The sequence below is a fragment of the Saimiri boliviensis genome, chromosome 9, assembly GCF_048565385.1.
Source record: "Saimiri boliviensis isolate mSaiBol1 chromosome 9, mSaiBol1.pri, whole genome shotgun sequence".
NCBI lineage: Eukaryota > Metazoa > Chordata > Mammalia > Primates > Cebidae > Saimiri > Saimiri boliviensis.
The window spans coordinates 33,835,641-33,856,153 of record NC_133457.1 but is presented as its reverse complement, the minus strand read 5'-3'; the positions used below and the strand labels follow the sequence as shown (position 1 = coordinate 33,856,153).

Below are 20,513 nucleotides of genomic sequence, written 5' to 3'. Positions count from 1 at the left end.
TGACTCACACCTGTAATCTCAGTGCTTTGGGAAGCCAAGGTGAGAGGATCACTTGAGGCTAGGAGTTTGACCAACAGAGGCAGTACAATAATGAGACCCTACAAAAAACGAGTCTCTACAAAAAATAAAATAAAAAATTTAGTCAGGAATGGTGGCATGCCTGTTGGGCTAGCTACCTGAGAGGCTGAGGCAGGAGGATCACTTGAGCCCAGGAGTTTAAGGTTACAGTGAGCTATGATGGCATCACTGCCCTCCATGCTGGGTGACAGAGTGAGGCTCTGTCTTCAAAAACAAACAAATAAAATTCTTAAATTCATTGCAATGTATTCTAGGAGACCTTCTCAAGTTTGCCCTCCACATAATTGGTTTATTATTTTGCAGTACTAGTTTTGCCCTTTTATTCCCCTATATGTAGATTTTAATTTGGTTTTGTATTTGGGGTTTTCTTACATTCTTTTTCTCATTTCAATCAGTTTCTTTTCATAGCTATCTTTATGTCAGTCTTGTCATTTCTCTTCTCTTTACAAAGGAGTCATGTCCTTGGGCATATTTTGAGGATTTCAAGCAGATAGATTGTAACATTCCAATGTGTTTATTAGACATGATTTTTTTCCCCCAGAGCTACAATCTTCTTTTGCATATTAAAAGGTGGTGTTTCTGTTCCCATATGCTACATTATTTTTTTTCATAGACAGAAAAAAGGTAGATTTTTTTCTGTCTATCCATTTTGGAATTTGGAGAGTACTATTGCTTGAGCCCAGTGTTTGCCAGTTCACAGAGGGAATTAAGTGTCCTTGACTATTCTCAGATCTAAACCTGAAGTTCAAGTTGGTGCGCAGAGTCTCTAATACAGAGCATATTAATATTAACCAGGGATGGTACCATTCCCAAAGGGAGGATTTCAAAATGTGGGTATGTAGCTTAGGTTGTGTGGTACCGGCAGGCAGAATAATGCCCCTTATTCCCACGGAGATAACCATACTAGAATCCTTGGAACATATGAATGTTACTTTCAACAGCAAAATAAACTTTACAGATGTGATTAAGGTTATGAAACTTGAAATGGAGAAATTATCCAGCATTATTCAGGAGAGCCCAATCTAATCACAAATCCTTCGAAGTAGAGAATGTTCCAGCTTTCCAGGCTGCGGTCAGAGAGAGATGTAATCACAGAAGAAGGGTCAGAGGAATGTAACATGAGCTGGATTCAAGCCACTATTGCTGATTTTGGAGCGACAGGAGGGTGACCACAAGCCAAGGTGGTAGGGAGGGTAGGGTCTAGAAACTGGGAATCAACTTCACCTAACAGCCAGCAAGAAAATGAAGACTTTGGTTGTTACAACCTCAAGGAATAGAATTCTGCCAATAACCCAAATGCGCAGAAAACAGATTCTCCTCTAGGACCTCCAGAAGGGAACAGAGCCTGCCCAGATGCTGATTTTAGCCTGGTGAAATGGGTGTTAAATGTTTGAACCACTTAATGAGAAGATAATAACTTACATTGTGGAAGTGGTTAACTTTGTAGTAAGTTATTATGGTAGCCATAGGAAATGAATGCAGATTGTCTGAGTGACAGATTATGGCAGATTTTCATTTTTAAAGATGGCCCAATATTGCCCTTGACATTCTTCCCATTGAAAAGTGTATCTGCCTTAACCTCAAATCTGGATGTGCTTAAACTCACTTGTAACCAATAGGATGCAGTGGAAGTAATGCTGCATGATTTCCAAGATAAGGCCAGAAAAGACCATGAAGCTTTCACCTTTTTCCTTGGAACACACATACTGAGAGCCCTGGGCTGCCATGTATAAATCTAATTACCCTAAGGTTACCATGCTGTGATCAAGTGAAGCCAGCCAGAGAGGCCCCATGGAGGTGCTCTGATAGGTGATCCCAGTCTTTCAGTCCCAGTCCTTCCAGCCCATATGCCAGATGAGTGACTGAAGGTGCATTTAGATGATTCCAGCCCCTAATAGCTGACTTCCCCCGACTTTGAGTTTTCCTAGCTGAGGACCAGATGAGGTAAAAAGACAAGTCATCTTTAATGCGTCCTGTCTAATTCCTGACAAAAGGACTGTGGTTCTACTCCACCGAGTTTGGAGTAGTTTGTTATACAACATTAATAACTGCAACAGAGAAGCTACCACCTGAATTAAGTGCTTCTCGGCCGGTAAAATCGCTTGTCCCACACAAGAAAGAAAACCACTTCCCCTCTAAAACCAAAAGATGCCCCATTGAGAAATGGTGCTCTAAGATATTATCATATGTCTACGGGTCTGATGTTGCAATTTTTTCCCCTACTCTCAACACTGGTTTCTCTCTCTTTTTTTCTTCTTTCTCTTTTTTATTTCTTTTCTTTTCTTTTTAAAGATGGGGTTTCACCATGATGGCGAGGCTGGGTTTGAACTCCTGACCTCAGGTGATCCACCCACCTTTGCCTCCCAACGTGCTAGGATTACAGGCGTGAGCCACCGCGCCCGGCTTAACACTGGTTTCTCTTACTAAGCAGTTTGAAATTCTTTCATGAGGAGTGTAGCATATGAGCAAAATCTATTTATCCAGCAGGCAGTTTTCCTCATTCTCTTTTTGTTTCTATCCTATTTATAGCATTTTTAATTAGATTACTAAGAATCCCGAGATTGAACCTCTCTCTGCTCACTTACTCCTCTTTTTGCTGTGTTGCATGCTGGGAGTTGCCTCTGAATGCATGGGGAGATTGATGCTAATGAGATTGGATGGAAGAAAGGGAAGGTGAATGATAGAACTGTAGTTCTTACTGGCTTATTGATGTTTGTTTTATGGCCAGTAAAGTACCCGCACACTGGAGTTAAATGCAGTTAATGAGGGTGTGCCAGATATTTTCCTGGGTTGTTGACAACCTCTATCTTGTATTGTTTCAGAGGAAGAAATCCATAGAAGGTAGTTTAAGGGTATGTTTTCTGTCCATCATCATCAATAAAACAGCTAGTTGAAATTTCACCTGGACTTTAGCAATTTGCTTTCTCTTATTTTAAGTCCATGCACCATATGCAAATTTTTCTCATTTTCTGTATCTTTGCGGCATTTTAATGGGACATTGTAAGGTGGCCTATCAGACATCTCTAGATAGCCCCTTTGTGAACCCAGATTGTAGACATGCTTTTAAAGTCTTTTGCCCTAGGACTAAAACCTTCAATATTTTAACATAAGATATGAAAGTTAAATGAGAGAATAGTCTGATACATGGAAGTAAACTGTACTCTAGTTTTTCAGAAATGCATCTGTTGATGTCCTAAGGCATACATAAATGAATTGATAATTGGATATCAGGGAGAGTTGGCTAAATATATGACACTTATCATGACACTGCAGAATTTGGGGGGAAAATGGCATTGTATTTGAAGGAATAGCATTATATCCTTTAAATATTTTTGATAGAATAGTGTTTCAATTTCTGGTATTTTGATGTGTAAAATAGATTTAATTAATAAATCAGATATAGCCTAATAACTAATGTCCTTCAAATAGCCATGTTAAATGTTAAGCTGCAAATTTCTCTGTATTAATCCATTTTAATTATATGGGTAAATAATTATTAAGTTGAAAATAGATATCACTGGAGGGTTCCATGAGTCAAAAAGTAAATAGAAAAGGCCAGGCGTGGTGACTAACCACTGTTATCCCAGCACTTTAGGAGGCTGAGGAAGGCAGATCATTTGAGGTGGGGAGTTTGAGACCAGCTTGGCCAACATGGTGAAACCTGGTCTCTACTAAAAAATTACAAAAATTAGTCGGGCATGGTGGTGCACACCTATAATCCCAGCTACTCAGGAGGCTGAGGCAGAAGAATGGCTGAACCCAGGTGGAGGTTGCAGTGATCCAAGATCGTGGCATTGCACTCCAGCCTGGGCAACAGAGCAAGACACCAGTTAAAAAAAAAAAAAATGGCTGGGCGCGATGGCTCACTCCTGTAATCCCAGCAGTTTGGGAGGCCTAGGCGGGCAGATCACAAGGTCAGGAGATTGAGACCATCCTGGCCAACATGGTGAAACCCCGTCTCTACTAAAAATACAAAAAAATTAGGTGGGCATGGTGGTGCATGCCTGTAGTCCCAGCTTCTTGGGAGGTTGAGGCAGAAGAATTGCTTGCACCCACGAGGCAGAGATTGCAGTGAGCCCAGATCACACCACTGTGCTACAGCCTGGGTGATAGTGCAAGACTCTGTCTCAAAAACAAACAAACAAAAAAGTAAACAGAAAAAATATCAGTTTGTCAGGCTTATGAGGCAAACTCATTTATGAGGAAATAGATCCCAACAAACAACCACTGGTTAAGGAAAACTATTGAAATGTGAAACACAAACACAGGAATAAAATATTAGCATTGTTCATATTATGTCTAAGAAAATATGTAGATGTGTTTATTTTTATTTGGATTACAACATTGTAGCCTTTTAAAATGAAACAAAATTACCTTTTCCCATTACTAATTAATAATCAGTTATATTATGCTATATATTACTTGAGGCTTTGTCCGCAAGAAAACATTTCCAAAGTAATCTTTTTCTAACTGAACTCATAACCCTTTCACCACCCTCATATCTGAGTATGCACGATTTCCCATTATAGTTTATAGTCAGGACTTCCGTCTTTGCAGTACATTAACATAAAAGGCTATACTATGTTTGCCATGTGAGCCATACTGTTGAAGGCCCCTGTGCTTGCAAAATCTTTACTGTACTTACATTACTATAAAGTAGATTTTGTATTTTATAGAGGATTGCATATCAAGGTAGCATGAAGCTATATCAATGTGTGGCCTGAGTTGTCAGTTACATGACATTGTGGTTTGTTCTTTCAAAGTGGCAGTCAGGGATCTCATGGTGGTGTCACAGGCAACTTGACAAGCTTGATCAACCAGCACAGTTGGCTACCTGTGCTTGCTTGACTTTGCTCATTTTTCCACATTCTTTAGTCTCTCCCTACAGTGGAATTTTATTCACCATGTCTTCTGTCATGGGACTTTGCACTGATTCCCACTAAAGTAAGCAGAATACATTACCACATCATATTGATATTGGGTTTGGCCACGTGACTTGCTTAAGACAATAGAATTCGGGCAGAAGTGATAGTGTGTCAATTTTGAAGCAAAGCCTTAAGAGACCTAAAATGTTTCTGCTTGCCCCTCAGTACTTCACTTATTTGCCATGAGGAGAACATGAACATGCCCTGTGTAGCTTCTGGTGCCTGAATGAAGTACACATGTGGAACAGACCTGAACCTAAGCGTGGAGTCCCGCCTAGCCCACATTTGGCCCAGCCAAGCTCAAATGAGATTACATGAAACACAGCTAGTCTGTAATCCTTAAGCAAGAAAGATAAATGGTAGTTTTTGCAAGTCATTGAGATATCGGGGTTGTTTGTTTTGCATCATTATTGCAACTAGAGCTAATTAATACCTTTCCCATTGTTGGTTCTCATGCATTTGTCTTCCTGCACTCATATTTAGTGCTTTTGGCTGCCTATTCAAATGGACAGAATCAAGTGGAACATGCCAAGGACCAATTGAGACATTTTTGCTGTACATTCTCCAGGTGAGCAGAGAAAGGTTACATATCTTCAATGCTCTTATATCAGTCATCTTTTTAAAGAATTTCAAGGTGAACATTCAGCCTAACAAAACTGGCTGGTGATTCAGGGTTTTAACTGTTCCTGTGGATGAGTTGTGACTTACCCATTCAGATTGTAAGAACTTTGATGAAGTAGACTGTCTCCCTCTTATATCATGTTGTGAAGCCCTAACACATGTGAGTGAGCATTTGAGCATTCTCGTAAATTAGCATGTGACCCTAACCAAGTTTCTTCATTTGAGTGGACCACATATTCATATCTTACTTATATGTACTCATGTCCAGAGTAGGCAGACTCTAGCATAGTCTTTAATTATTTCTGCCTCCTGGTACACATTCTCATGTAATACCTTCCCCTTGAGTGTAAAAGGGACCTGTGTCTTGCTTCTAACAAATAGTATATTATATGGAAAGTGGGATGTAACTTCTGTGATTATAGTACATAAGATGTAACATCTGTCCTGTTAAAAAAAACTCGCTTTCTCTTGCTGGTTTCGATGAAGCAAGCTGCAATGTGGTGAGGCCCACATGGCAGGAAACTGAGGGCAGCCTCCATCTGACAGCCAGCAAGAAACTGAGGTCCTTAGTCCTACAACTGGCAAGGTGCTGAATTCTGCCAACAATCATGTGAGCCTGAAGCAGATATTTTTCCCAGAGAAGACTTGAGAGAGACTTCAGCCTCAGCCAACAACTTGATTGCAAGCACATAAAAAGATCCTGAAGCAAAGAACCTGGTTAAGCCACGTGTAGACTCTTGACCCACAGAAACTATGAGTTTATAAGTGCATGTTTTTTTTTTTTTGAGACGGAGTTTCGCTCTTGTTACCCAGGCTGGAGTGCAATGGCGCGATCTCGGCTCACCGCAACCTCCGCCTCCTGGGTTCAGGCAATTCTCCTGCCTCAGCCTCCTGAGTAGCTGGGATTACAGGCACGCACCACCATGCCCAGCTAATTTTTTGCACCTTTAGTAGAGACGGGGTTTCACCATGTTGACCAGGACGGTCTCGATCTCTTGACCTCGTGATCCACCCGCCTCGGCCTCCCAAAGTGCTGGGATTACAGGCTTGAGCCACCGCGCCCGGCCAAGTGCATGTTGTTTTAAGCAGCCATACTATATAAATAATGTGTTCAACTGTAGCAACTTGAACAAGCAGCTATGTTTCCATAATGTGATACATATTTACCTTTTTTTTTTTGAGACCTGTCTCCCTCTGTTGCCCAGGCTGGAATGCAAGTGGTGTGATCATGGCTCACTGCAACCTCAGCCTCCCAGGCTCAAATAATTCTTGTGCCTCAGCCTCCTGAGTAGCTGGAATTATAAGCACCCACCACCATGCCTGGCTAATTTTTGTATTTTTAGTAAACACAGGTTTCACCATGTTAGCTAGGCTGGTCTTGAACTCCTGACCTCAGGTAATCTGCCTGTCTCGGCCTCTCAAGAGCTGGGATTACAGGTATGAGCCAGTGTACCTGCCCATTTACTTTTACTTATTGCAAACATTTACTGAATACTTATGAAATGCAGTGCACTCCTTAAAACACTGAGGATTCAGAGACAAATAAGAAATATTACTTGCCCTTGAGGGGCTCGTAGTCTGTGGAATGTTAGACATTTAAGAAGCAGCTGCTAATAACATACTGGGGCAAACACTCTAACAGGGATATGGAACTAGATGGTATAAGCCATGTTGCTTATTAAAGGTTTTTTTGGCGCAACATTTTAAGCCTGTACCTGGAAAAAAAACGTAGGAGTCTCATCTGGCATAAGAAACACTATAAAATCATGTTGAAAAATGTTTATTAGGGACCACCTGTGCATACCAGACCAAGAATAAGTAAGCCAATGGAAATAAATGCTATTACAGAAACAAATGATTCAAGGAAATGAATTTACATACTTATTTGTGATCACAACTCTATTATCCTTTCACAAAACTGTTGAAAATCAACACTGATAATCTCCCACCTAAGAGGAAGGATAATGTTTTGAAATAAGGTACTTTCAGAACAAAGTTAAGACATTAATTTTACTGCTGTGCTATTTAGGCATACTAGTGGGCATATCATAGGAGACATTTGGGCAGTACAGCAAAAATACCTTTGTCTTTTTAATATCCAAAGCAAAGTCCAGAATTTGCTATTTTGTATGTGCATACATTGAATTTCAATAATTATTGTTATATCTAGAATAAGCTGCTTTTCCTGAATACAGCTTTTTCTGATGAAGACTCAGAGATAATAATGATATTATTGATTGTTATTAGTAATAATTATTACAAATATTTATTAACAATTATTCATTCTAATTATATATATAGCATGATACATGCATAATTATTTTGTATATAGATATATAAATTAAATGGTTACTTTATGCTAAATATGTAACAGGAGATTATCTCATTTAATGCTCTTAATGCTCACAACAACCTAATAAGTTAGGAACTAATATCCTCATCTTACAGATGGAACTGGAGCCACAAAGGTTAAGTGACTTAATTAACTCACTTCAGGTTATATCATTAACAAGTAAGGGAGGTAGGATTTGAACCTGGGCGATTCTACTCTGAGTCTGCACACTTAACCTCTTAGTTTCTACTTCTTCCTAATGTTTCTGACTGTACTGTGATCTTTAAAGACAACTTGGAGCATGGTCGCACTGGTAATAATCAAAAGCACCATGATACAAACATCAGCCTTGTTGTAGCAAGGCATTTGACATTTTTCAGGTATCCATAAATGTTGACATCATATCCTTTAAGGGAAAATGAATTTATTTGTGATTTTTATATTGATCTAGATAGGCTTTCATGAGATTCCCTACCTATCAACTTAGTTAACAGAATATAATACCATACATACATATATGTAATACTTTATATATTGTATTAGGTAGAGTATGCAGCTTTAAAGCAAGACAGAAAAAAATCAGAGGCTTAAATAAGGTAGAAGTTTATCTCTCTTTAATTTAAAGATGTCATGAGGCAGTCTGGGTTGGATAAGCAGGACTTTACCAAGCAATACAGGATGCAGTTTCCTGCAATCTGGTTGCTCTGGTAGGCTCTGCGCTTTGGAACCTGAGTCACTACTATATCTGTGTTCCAGGTGGCAAGAATAGAGAAAGAGAGGCAGTGTAGGGCAAGAAACTTGTGTATGGAAGTGTAGGGAAGAAGAGAAAAACAGATTTGGAAGGGAGGGGGAGCGAGCAGTCTCTCACACATAGGTATGCAGACGCTACATACAAATCGATTTCTGGTTTTAGCATTTTGGAGGCAGACTCTCTGAAGAATAATTTTACTTTTGTTTTCTATGACTAGGATGAGATTTAAAATGACTTTACAGCCACTCCCTAACATCACTAATCAATTGGTTGAGCACCTACTAGTCTTTACTTACTTAGGTGAAAGAGTTTAAAAATTATGTATGAGAAGAATGATACATACATGTGCTGGTAACTAACACAAGGAATGGAGTGAACAAATATTGTTTTTCTGCCAAGTATCTCTTTCTACTCTGCCAAATAGCCATGACCCTACTTTAGGAAAGACTTTCCTACTCCTTGTGGTTGTTGGTGGGAGGGCGACCAGGGGAGATGCCCCTTGCAGATCTCTGCTATGCACATAGTCACCTCCTGAGGAAAGCTGCCCTAAGTGGTTCTCTCTGCATAACACCACTCAGACTGTATGTCCCATGGGATGACCCCAGCCTGGGGCCCCATGAATACTATCTCTTCCCGTGTCTTGTCAGCTGGGGGATAGTTGAGTTCCCTGCTGCAGTTGCTAATCTCTGGAAAATCTCCCCCGTTGCTTGTTTGATGCTCTGCACATTGAAACCTGAGTCAGCACTGTCTCTGTGTTCCAGGTAGCAGGAATAGCGCTTCCATCGCCTGTTAACTCATTTTCTGTATTAGATTTTCTCTGTTGTAAACAGTTGAAGTGGTTTCTCTTATCCTGGTTGACTTATGAAATGGCCTACTCTGCTGGATTGTTGCAGGTCCAGCCACACTCAAAGACTGACTAGTTCCCTTCTAATCCCAATTCTTAGTTTTCTTAGAGGAGAAGCTGATTGATCTCAGTTTGTTTTAGGTTATTGACAGAGGATTGGGAGTGGAGAAAAAGGAGAATTGATGGAGGAATAGTGGTTGATAGTTCTTGTTATGAGCTAGACAAATAACTCCTATAGTATTTGCTCCAGAAACACAGAATGGTGTGTGGGGTACCAAAATGGCCATATTACCCCACGAAACTGTTGTTAGCTTCAAAATATTTATCACAATATTAATCATTTTTACTGTCAAACTACCTCAAACAGTATTTCTTATTTTCTTTTTATTAATTTTTTTTTTTTGACATGAGGTCTCATTGCAGTGTGAACCTGCTGGGCTCAAGAGATCTTCCCACCGCAGTCTCCTGAGTAGCTGGGACTACAGGTATGTGCCACCATGCCTGGCTAGTTTTTCGTATGTTTCATAGAGACAGAGTCTTGCCATGTTGCCCAGGCTGGTCTTGGACTCCTGAGCTCACTCAACCTGCCCACCTCAGCTTCCCAAACTGCTGGGATTACAGGAGTGAGTCACTGTGCCTGGCCTTTCTTATTTTCTTAACAGCGAAACACTTTAGCTTGTTGTTATCTCTACCTAGGGTTAGCTGGATTTTAACAGATGGCTCTAGGAGATGAAATGTTCTTCAAAACCCAGAGGAATTAAAGAATTTAGATGTCTTGATATTACTAATAACTGTGACCTGTAGCTATAGTCTGAGAATGGAAAAAGGAAGTCCTAGAATGGGGTTGTGTTTCAGTTCAGGTCCTCTGAGAGGCAAACACCAAGATGGGACTTACAAAATGAACTGAAACACAAGCCCATTTTGGGACTTCACTTTCATTTACATCAAAGCTTTTGGTGTACAAAAGCTTTATTGTGAGAACACCAACAAAGGGGAAAAAGCAGGAGCTGGACTGCATGTGTGTGGGCAGAGGGGAAGCCTTCAGACCGCAGTGCAGGTCTGTACCCTGGGAAAGCTAAGGAGAAAGGACAGAAGAGCTGTTAAGAGCTTTAGACTGTGGCACAGTTCTAAGAAAGTTTTGGCCATGCCACTGGGGAATCCTTGAGCCAAAGCTGCCTGTGAGGGGAATCCTCCTTTGGCCTTCACCAATACTCCTGCTGCAATCAATCAATGAGTGGGAGTAGCCCAGGAGAAGTGTGGCCTCAGCATGAACTTGATAGTGGATCCAGTGGGGCAGCTGCTGAGGCTGAAAGTCAACTATGCTTCTTGCAGCAGGAGATCTGAGTTCGGTATTTCTATGGATGATGCAGAAGGTAGTATGCCAGTCCCACACACAGCCAATGCTTACCACAACCCTTTCACTTCCCACTGGACAATCCCATACTGTAGGCTGTACATCTTATTATCATGTCAGTCTATGCCACCATAGCAATTTCAGGATCTAATGATGGCCAGTTTACCTGGGTGAGTTGAACGGAGTGGAGGAGAAAAGAACCAGGAGAAGGAATGTGGATGGTGGTCTGACCAGAGTAGTCCCAGGCTGAGTGTCCACATGGGCAGAGGCCTAGGAGAAAGCCAATCCTTGGCAAGAGACTTTGAGAACATTTGCATTATTTTCTGCCATGTCCCAAGACAGAGAATGCACGTAGATGTCAAAGCAGAGAATCAATCAGCACATAAGTTGCTGCAAAACCAAGCATCACAATTATTTTTCTAATGCTGAAGTTAGTTCAAATTTAATTTTTCTACCTTAAACTCAAATTCCATGATAAATAACAAAACTCAAAATGAATTTTTATACAAAGTTTGTATTTTAAGGAGTTATTAACCATCAGCTTTATGACTTTTGTTTCTTTTTCCAGATTAGATTTGCAGGCCAATTTCTGCCTTGTCAGGGTGCTCTGCATTGACTAGGGACTAACAAGTCCCTCAGATGGTCTCTTGGGGAGTAAGAATGTGAGAAGCCTGAGAGAAGCTGGATCCTTACAGCTTTTGTTGCAGCCTGAAGGATGGGGTCATTGCTGTGGCTCTTTATGATGCCACCTGGGCCTTCCAGTCTGGGAACCATCAGGATGCAGGTCATGGGAGATGACTGGGGTGTTTTCCCACATCTCCTTACTTCTTGCCTGACAATAGACCTCTAAAGTAGTCTGGATGCCTGAGTGACTATTCTTTGCAATGTGGAAGAACTTAATTAATCCTCAGTAGTTCAGGACAGAGATGACAAGGATCTGAGGTGAGACATGTTACGGGGACTGGAGAAGAAAGCCCATTACTTGGTGACTGAATATTCAGGATAAGGAGTAAAGGGACACTCCTGGGTTTTCTGCTTAGGGAACTAGGGGGATAAATGCACAACCAGTCGAGGGTAAAGGACACAAGAAAAGGGTCAGGTTTGAAAGGTAACTGAAAAACTCAATTGAAGTAGACTGAGTTTGAAGTACCTGTGGGACCACTTGGACACGTCTCTAGCAGGCAGCTAAATACATAGGTCTATTCTGGTTATTTAATGATATATAACAAATTACAGCCAAACTTAGTGGCTTAATACAACAACTGTTTTATTTATTTTCCCACAATTCTGCTATTTGGGCACTGGGGAGAAAAGCTCATCTCTGCTGCATGTGGTATCATCTGCAGCAGCTTGAGTAGGTCTGGAAAATCCACTTCCAAGATGGTCTCAGTCACATGCATGGCAGGCTGGTGCTGACTGTCTAGGAGCAGCACAGCTGGGGCTGTTGGCCAGGGGCCTTAGTTTTCTTCTATTTGGTCTCTCCAGGTTGCTTGGTTAGACTTCACAACGTGGTAGTTTCAGAATAGTTGGATTTCTTACATGGTTCTTCTCATAAAGGGCAAAAATGAAAGCTGCTGTCAAAGATAAAAACCAAACAAGTGAGGAAATAGATTTGATTCAGGCAATTACATTAGGGAGAATACTCCAGATTTGAAGATCAGAGTCTCAGCAGGGTGGTTTTGCCCTATTCTTTTATTATTATTTTAGAGCATGGTTTTGCTGTCGTCTAGGCTGGTCTCAAACTCCTGGGCTCAAGCAATTTTCCCACCTCAATTTCCTGAGTAGCTGGGAGTACAGGTGTACACCACTGTGCCTGGCTGCCTTATACTTTTACAGGGAAGCATAGACAAGTTATAGATGAGATGATTACAACTGGGATTATTTTGGTAATCAGAGGAATTCTCAGCTAGAAAATGTTTCTCTCTACCTAATTTCAAGGGGGAAAAATAGTTCTAATCCTAGCTAATCGTTCATGAGACAAATAGGAAGTTGAAAGGTGACTGACCTTCCCCACAGGTTCAGGAAAAAGGGAAAGGTATGTGTTTGGTCTTGTCACAGGTCTTTTTTTTTGTCATTTTGTTGCTAGTCCCATTTCTTGACTATCATCTCAGTATTCGCCAGTCTAACAGTGATGATGACTGGCCTAGCCAGAACTCCCAATTAGGGAGTGTATATATTTTATTTATTTGCCCTGATTAAATCTGGCCACAGGCACTAACTTAACCTGTTCAGCTTCTGCAACAGAAAGAGGGACAACAGAAAAAGAGGGATCCCTGTGTGAAGTGGGGTGTTTGTCTACAAACGAATGTCTCCCACACAGGCACCTTTCTCTGAAGCTAGACAACCTTCAGAAATCTGACCTTTCTCTGACTTGGTTTCCTTTTTCTGGACTAAACTGTATCAATTTTCATTGGAGCTCTTTTTGAAGATAAGCTAATAAAATACCATAAATCTCTTTTACTAGGTGAAGCATTTACCACTTTAATTAGCGTTATGATTTAAAGGCTTTCATATCGGGGAAACAAACACCAGCATTCCACGTGCTTGGGTTAAAGGGGATCTTAAATCATTATTATGCAGAGGCCAAGGGCAATGAGACAAAGTTTTAGACATTGCTTGTGTTCTGATAGTCATCAGACCTTTAGGGAGATACTACAACGCTGAAGACCGTGTCCGAGGTTATGAGGAAAGACAGAACCACAGTGTAGTATTGTGTGCTTGTAAAAAATAACTTCCAACTTATCTTTCTATGGGTTGTACTACAAGGTAGGTGTGCACAAAGTGCTAGTGAGTCCCCTAAAGTAGGGAGGGGAGAAAGTGACAGATGAGCTGAGTTAGAAACCTACTCAGCTAGTAGGTGCTATTGATTACCCTAATGTAGAAAGGGGTAAGTTTCACGGAGAAAGTGACAGATGAGCTGAGTTAGAAGCCTACTCAGCTAGTAGGTGCTATTGATTACCCTAATGTAGAAAGGAGTAAGTTTCACGGAGAAAGTGACAGATGAGCTGAGTTAGAAGCCTACTCAGCTAGTAGGTGCTATTAATTCGACTAATGTAGAGAGGGGTAAGTTTCACTGAGAAATTGACAGATGATGAGTTAGAAGCCTACTCACTTACAGAACAAAGTGGAATGGAAGGCCATTTACATGTGACAAGGAAACGTAAATTCCTTGGCAGGAGAGCCAGGATCTCAAGAAGGTCTCTGGGACCCTCTGCTCCCCTTCTTATCAGTCCCACCCTGGGAAGGTAGTTGGTGGATGTGAACCTCTGACTAAGACCCAGGAGCCGGTTCCCGGCCTCCTGCCGCGCGCCTGTAGCAAGAGGGGAGAGAAAGGAGGGGTAAAAGCCTTCACGCGCCTGCGCTCAGCAGCCTGCCGGCTCAGCCAAGGAGAGCTCTGCCCGCGGCTCACTCCCCATCTACTCGCGTCTCGCGTCTCGCGTCTCGCGCCTCGCGCGCCCCGGAAACCCGGACCCGAGAGCGAGCGCGTCGCGCTCCCGCGCAGACTTCAGGTCCTGGGCGAGCGCCTGCGCACGAGCTTCCCAGGCGCGCAGGCTGCGGGGTTATTAGAGGTGGAGCGCGGGGAGGGCGCGCGGCAGGAGGCGGTCGCCGTTACGGCGCGAGCGTGGTCACGTGGCCGCTGGTCACCGCCGCCACCCTCTCCCGCCCTGTTCTCTTTCAGGTCGGGCCGGGCCCGGCCGGTTCCGCGAGCGCCTGGCAGACTGAGGGAGAGAGAGAGAGAAAGAGGAGGGGAGGAGGAGGAGGATTCAGGGAATAGGAGCTGGGGAGCCCTTCTGCGCCACAGGTAAAACAAAATAATGATGATGCGAATCGTAAAAAAGCCCAAGCCCTCTGAACGCCTCCGCCTTCCTCCAGTGCAGCCCCACATGCAGTCGCTCCCGCCCCGGCCTCCCGCTCAGCCTCAGGACGGGGTTCGCCTCCCCTTGCGCCGCCGCCTCACGGGAAGGCCTGAGTGGCCGCCGCCACCGCGGACGGGTTGCCGCACCGCCTCCCGTTTGTGCGACGCGGAGTCGGCGTTGGGGGTGGCTGGCGGGAGGGGTGGTCCCCTCGGCTCCCGGGCGAGCTGGGCGGGGTGACTGCTTGTGCCCTGCCTGGCTTCCCTGCCCCGGGAGGTCGGCGTGCAGACTGGAAGGCCGGCTGCAGTCGGAGGGCAGAGCCCGGCGGCGGGACTAGTGCTCAACTTCCTACTTGGTAAATTTCCCTGCTCACTGGGGCCCCGGGCGGCACGCTTCCTTCCCTGGCCGGAAGCGAAACGGGCCTGAAATTCTCAAACCTTAAAAAATAGAGTGTTTAGAAGACAGAAGGCTTAACTTCACTTTTGAGGAAAGCTACCGTGACCTGGAATTAGTACGACTTAAGTGTATTCACACCTAAGAAAGTGAGGTCTTTCAGGATAAGAGCATAACTTGGCAGGGAGGGCGAATCCAGCTCCCCACCCCGACTTTTCCTGGAAAAACACACACACACCTTCAATACAGGATTCGATTCTACAAGTGACCTAGAATTTGTTCGATACTAGTTACTGGTTTTAATTCCAGGAATTATAATGTGTGTTTAAAGTTAACATCCTGTAGATTTTTTTTGTGAGTGAATAATTAACTTTCTGGTGAGTTCATTTGTCAACTCTGAATTGGACAGAATCCTAAGATTTTAACGTGCAGGTTTCACACGTTTGGATCAGATTGCAGGGGAATTTCTAGACCCATTATTTTGTACTTTGTAAAACTTTGTAAGTGTTGTGCTCTTGCACAAAATACTTAAAGCAGGAAGCAATAAACGTAGGTATTGTTGAAAAATCTTTGCTATCAAGTGGCAAAGAAAATTCATTTATAATATTGGTTTTTCTCTTTGGACTTTTCTGATTTTATGTCTTGATACTTTTCATTCCGTATCTCTGAATTCATTTGTAAAGTGGAGCATTTTTAATTTTTATTGCTATGTGCAGTATCACAGTATCAAACCATAATGTGGATAGGAATCACTTGGGGGTCTTATTAAAAATGCATTTTCTGGGTCAGTAGGTCTATGATGCATTATGATGTTGTGCATTTCTAATAACCTATGTGCTGCTGGACAAGAACTATCGTTGAGTAGCAAGGAAGTAGATAACTTGTGTGTAAAGAAACATTTATCAGTGAACATGTTCCTTTTAATAATTCGCCGTCGCTTGTAGAGGTGGCTTGGGAGAGAGGCAAATGGCAGGGTGAACCGAGAAAGCTTTCAGAGTGAGCAGGCTGAGTCTGGATCTTAGGGGAGGGGATAGGAAGAGTGCAAATACTGTGTTTCTGTGCTGTATGGTGACTGCATCACCTGGTCTGTGGATTTTCCAGTAGAAGCTTGGTGTGGTGGTAGGAGAAAGACTCGCTCAGCTGTGCGTTATTGGGTTTTACCAACTTGAGGAATCCTGGTCTCTGAAGCTACAGCTGAGATGAAAGTTTCTTTTATTGGTGGACTACTGAGTGTGTGCTGTCACTCAAATGCGGCCTCAGTTGAGTAGTGTATTCCTGAGCCTTGGAAGCAAATTTGCAAATAGTCAGATCTTACAGTGGGTGTTCTAACCGGATTCCGATTTTTTCCTAATGTTATTTTTTCTCATGTAAATGAAAAAGTTTAGAAGTGTCACATAATATACTTTATGTACAGAAAAATGGTTGTATTTTTGATTTTTTTCATTTATACTCCAACTGATGACTGAGCAGAGGTTGTACTTTTAAATAACTTTGTGGAAGTTTTTAGTACCGTAATTTTTGTAATTTTCATTCCAGTCCTTAGTTTTTTTCATGTTATTAAATAATATTTATGGCGGTACTTTAGAAGCACTTTAAATGCTGGACACTTTTCTAAGTGCTTTACGTACCTTGACTCTTTCGAGACGGACTCTCAGGCTAGAGTGCAGTGGTGCAATCTCGGCTCACTGCCACCTGTTCCTCGTGGTTTCAAGCAATTCTGCCTCCGCCTCCCTAGTAGCTGTGATTACAGGTGCCCCCATCAAGCCCTACTAATTTTATTGTGTGTTTGTGTTTTCTATTCTATTTTATTTTTTTAAAGTAGAGATGGAGTTTCACCATGTTGGCCAGGATCTCCTGACCTCAAGTAATATGCCTGCCTTGGCCTCCCAAGGTGCTGGGATTACAGGTGTGAGCCCCTGCACTCGGTCTACTTTTTTTTTTTGAAAAGGAGTTTTGCTCTTGTCTAGACAGAGTGCAGTGGCACAGTCTTGGCTCACTGCAGCCTCTGCCTTCTAGGTTCAAGCGCTTCTCCTGCTTCAGCCTCCCCAGGAGCTGGGATTACAGCACCTGCCACCATGCCAGGCTAATTTTTATATTTTTAGTAGAGATGGGGTTTCACCATTTTGGCCAGGCTGGTCTAAAACTCCTGACCTCAAGTGATCTGCCTGCCTCAGCCTCCCAAAGTACTGGAATTACGGATATGAGCCCCTGCGTCCGACTGCTCCCAGCCTCCTCTTTTTTTTTTTTTTTTTTTTTTTGACACAGTCTCTCTCGCTCTGTTGACCAGGCTTGGAGTGCAGTGGTGCTGTCTCGGCTCACTGTAACCTCTGCCTCCCGGGTTCAAGCAGTTCTCTCCCTCAGCCTCCCGAGTAGCTGGGATTACAGGCGCCCACCACCACACCTGGCTAAATTTTGTATTAGTAGAGATGGGGTTTCACCATCTTGGCCAGGCTGGTCTTGAACTCCTGACCGTGTGATCCACCTGCATTGGCCTTCCAAAGTGTTGGGATTACAGTTGTGAGCCACCGTGCCCATCCCCTACTTTGATTTTAAAAGTCAAATTTTTCATCTGCCTCAGTGCTTGTAATCTTTTCTGAGTAAGATACTGAAATTTGCAGTTTTATTTTGCTTGCACTTGTTCACTAGACCAGTCTAAGTTTCTTTTTCACTGTTAAATGTAGAAGTACCTACTTCCTCTGAAAGTTTTTTATGCCTTCATTTCCTGCCCGGGCTTGTCTGCCACCTTACATGTATACGTGGTAGATTTAGTATTTGGTACCTTAACCTTTAGGTTTAGGGATCAACTGGGTGTCTGACTTTTCATTTGGCCAGTTAGGACGATACAAAAAAAAAAAAATGAAACATTGGTCATTATCACATGTTAACACTGAAAAAATAAGGACAACCCCAGAATAAAGGATGATCTTGTAAGTTGAATAATTTGTGTTTCATTTAAAAATAATAATCCTTTCTCTTGACCCCCTTTTTGTCTCAGATCACTGAAAGTTTTGTCCTTTAACAGCAGTAGTATGAGAAGTAGTATTAGTCTACCTGATCCTGAGACATTTCTCTCAACAATGGTAGATCATTGGAATGGCAGGGTGTACAGTGTGTTTAGCAGAACTTGAGAAATGTGAGGTCCGGGTGGGGGGATGGTCAGCATTGGAAGAGCTGGGAGAGGGGAGGGAGGTCAGTTGTCAGGGAGGGCCTGTGGGTTGCTTCTAGTAGCATCAATTCTCTGTTACTGGAATAATGGTGAGTTTGGGAAGAATGGCAGTATAACAACAAATCTCAGTGTAAATGCCTTCTCAAAAACCTGTGAAATGTATAGGAAAATGTTTATCCTTCTACAAATGTTATGTAAACATTTAAAAATAATTTCTGTACAATGATTTATTGGCATTAAACATTTTATACACTAAGGGATAAAAAGAGGCCCAGAGGTTATCTGTTAAGATTGTCCTAAATTCTCTCTTGTTCTTTTGGAATATCAGGATAGAGTTGAAACCCTTGCTGCATGCCCACTTGCTGGCTTTTTCATTTCTTACCGTGATGCTGTGTTGTGGGGAGCATGGCCATACCAGCTCTGCCATGCTTTCTGGGCCTCACAGCTGAATGGCCGGTCATTATTTATGGTTAACCCAAGGAAGCATGTGTTGCACATCCAAATGATGGAAGCCTTCTAATCAGTATTTTCAGCCATTAATATACTTTTAGTATTTTTACAAATTCTGTATGATTATGATATCTGTTACAGTGCCGTGCTGGTCAGCTGATTAGTCTCAGTGCCTCACTTTTCTCATCTTTTAAAGGGGGATAATAATAGTAACTACCTCACAGGATTGTTTTGAGAATTAGAGAGAGAGAGAGAGAGAAAGAGAGAGAGAGAGAGAGAGAGTGTGTGTGTGTGTGTGTGTGTGTGTGTGTGTGTATAAAGCCCTTAATGGTATCATGTAAGTAGTAGATATTCTATAATCTACAGTGTGGTAGACCATACCTATATAAAAATATATAAAAATATAGTCAGACTGACTATATTTTTGGAGATTGTACATTTATTTATTTGGGATACGGCTATATGGGTCAAGAAAGCAGTTTGTACTTTTTGGATGAAAATATGGAATTGTTGTAGTACTGTTCTTATCCCTTTGGATAATTAAATGCAAATAAATACAGTTTCACAGCTCAGATATTTGAAAACAGGGAAGTAGGGCTGTAGAAAAAAACATGTCTTTGGTGGTGGTGTGAAAGGATTGGTTAAAATCTCTCAAGGGGGCCTGGTGCGGTGGCTCATGCCTGTAATCCCAGCACTTTGGGAGGCCGAGGCGGGTGCATCACGAGGTCAAGAGATCGTGACCATTCTGGTCAACGTGGTGAAACCCCGTCTCTACTAAAAATACAAAAATTAGCTGGGCATGGTGGCGCGTGCCTTTAGTCCCAGCTACTCTGGAGGCTGAGACAGGAGAATTGCTTGAACCCAGGAGGCGGAGGTTGCAGTGAGCTGAGATCGCACCATTGCACTCCAGCCTGGGTAACAAGAACGAAACTCCTTCTCAAAAAAAAAAAAAAAAAAAAATCTCTCAAGGGTAGACTTGTGAAGCCTAGTCACCTTTTTTTTCTGAATGTCCATTAGTTTGGATGAAAGACATGTAAAGGTAATGTCATTTGGTCTTTGTCCAGTGCTGCATGTGGTTTCTGTGGCAAACGCCACGAAAATTTTTAGTAATTTCAGATTTACTATTTTTCTTAACTGAGTTGCCTAGAAAAGATGTTAACTGGGTTTTTGTTTTTTATTTTTTTGAAACAATATAGTCTTAAAAGTTTTGAAATGGGCATAATTGATAATTACATGTTATAGTTTTTTGTTAAGTGTTTACCTTTACTTTTTTGCTAGTCATGAAGGCTACATGAAGAGTGACTGACTTTTTAAGATGGATTGAATGTAATTTTACGAAACTTTATGGAAGACTAGTGTGGGTATGTATGTCTAAAATTCTGCTGTAAGTGCATGTATTAGATCCAGTAATCACAGTATGTCAGATTAGCCTACCATTAGAAAAAAGAGCCCCCTACCCCCATTATAAAAAGTAATGTCTATTGTGAAAATTTTATAAAAACAAATGACGAGAAACGTCTGCCCTGTTGGGAATTTCTTAAGGTTTTCTTTAGGGCAAAATGAGCATCAGCTTTGCACTGCAAGTATTCATTTAGAAAGCTGAGTAACAAACTTTGGTTAGCAGGAGTGATTTATGTTCTAGAGTTACTAAACTTTTTGTCCCTAAATAAGATAAAAAGCGTTGAACCGAAAGTACTTAGATTCCCACTTCTAATTAATGAATCTTCAGAATAACTAGACCATTG

At 42.0% G+C, this 20,513-nt stretch overlaps 1 protein-coding gene and 1 long non-coding RNA gene across 13 annotated transcripts in view; one reads left to right on the top strand and one right to left on the bottom strand.

Moving 5' to 3' along the window:
- Positions 1-12,154: 12,154 nt before the first annotated feature.
- LOC141585522 (uncharacterized) lies at positions 12,155-14,246 on the bottom strand. The gene is made up of 2 exons (XR_012519072.1): positions 14,051-14,246; positions 12,155-12,450 (listed from the first exon to the last, which is right to left on the bottom strand). It is a non-coding gene; the product is annotated as an uncharacterized LOC141585522 (long non-coding RNA).
- Positions 14,247-14,520: 274 nt separating this feature from the next.
- The window catches only part of TBC1D5 (TBC1 domain family member 5), a 584,223-nt gene continuing 578,230 nt past the window's right edge, over positions 14,521-20,513 (top strand). For 6 of the 12 annotated variants that reach the window (XM_074405702.1, XM_074405708.1, XM_074405709.1 and 3 more), the window contains exons 1-2: positions 14,521-14,707; positions 20,047-20,129. The gene's annotated coding sequence lies outside the window, so the exon portion shown is untranslated. Of the gene's footprint in view, positions 14,708-14,976; positions 15,115-20,046; positions 20,130-20,513 lie in introns of those variants that run through there. The other 6 variants (XM_074405711.1, XM_074405710.1, XM_074405700.1 and 3 more) reach the window with 4 other exon arrangements.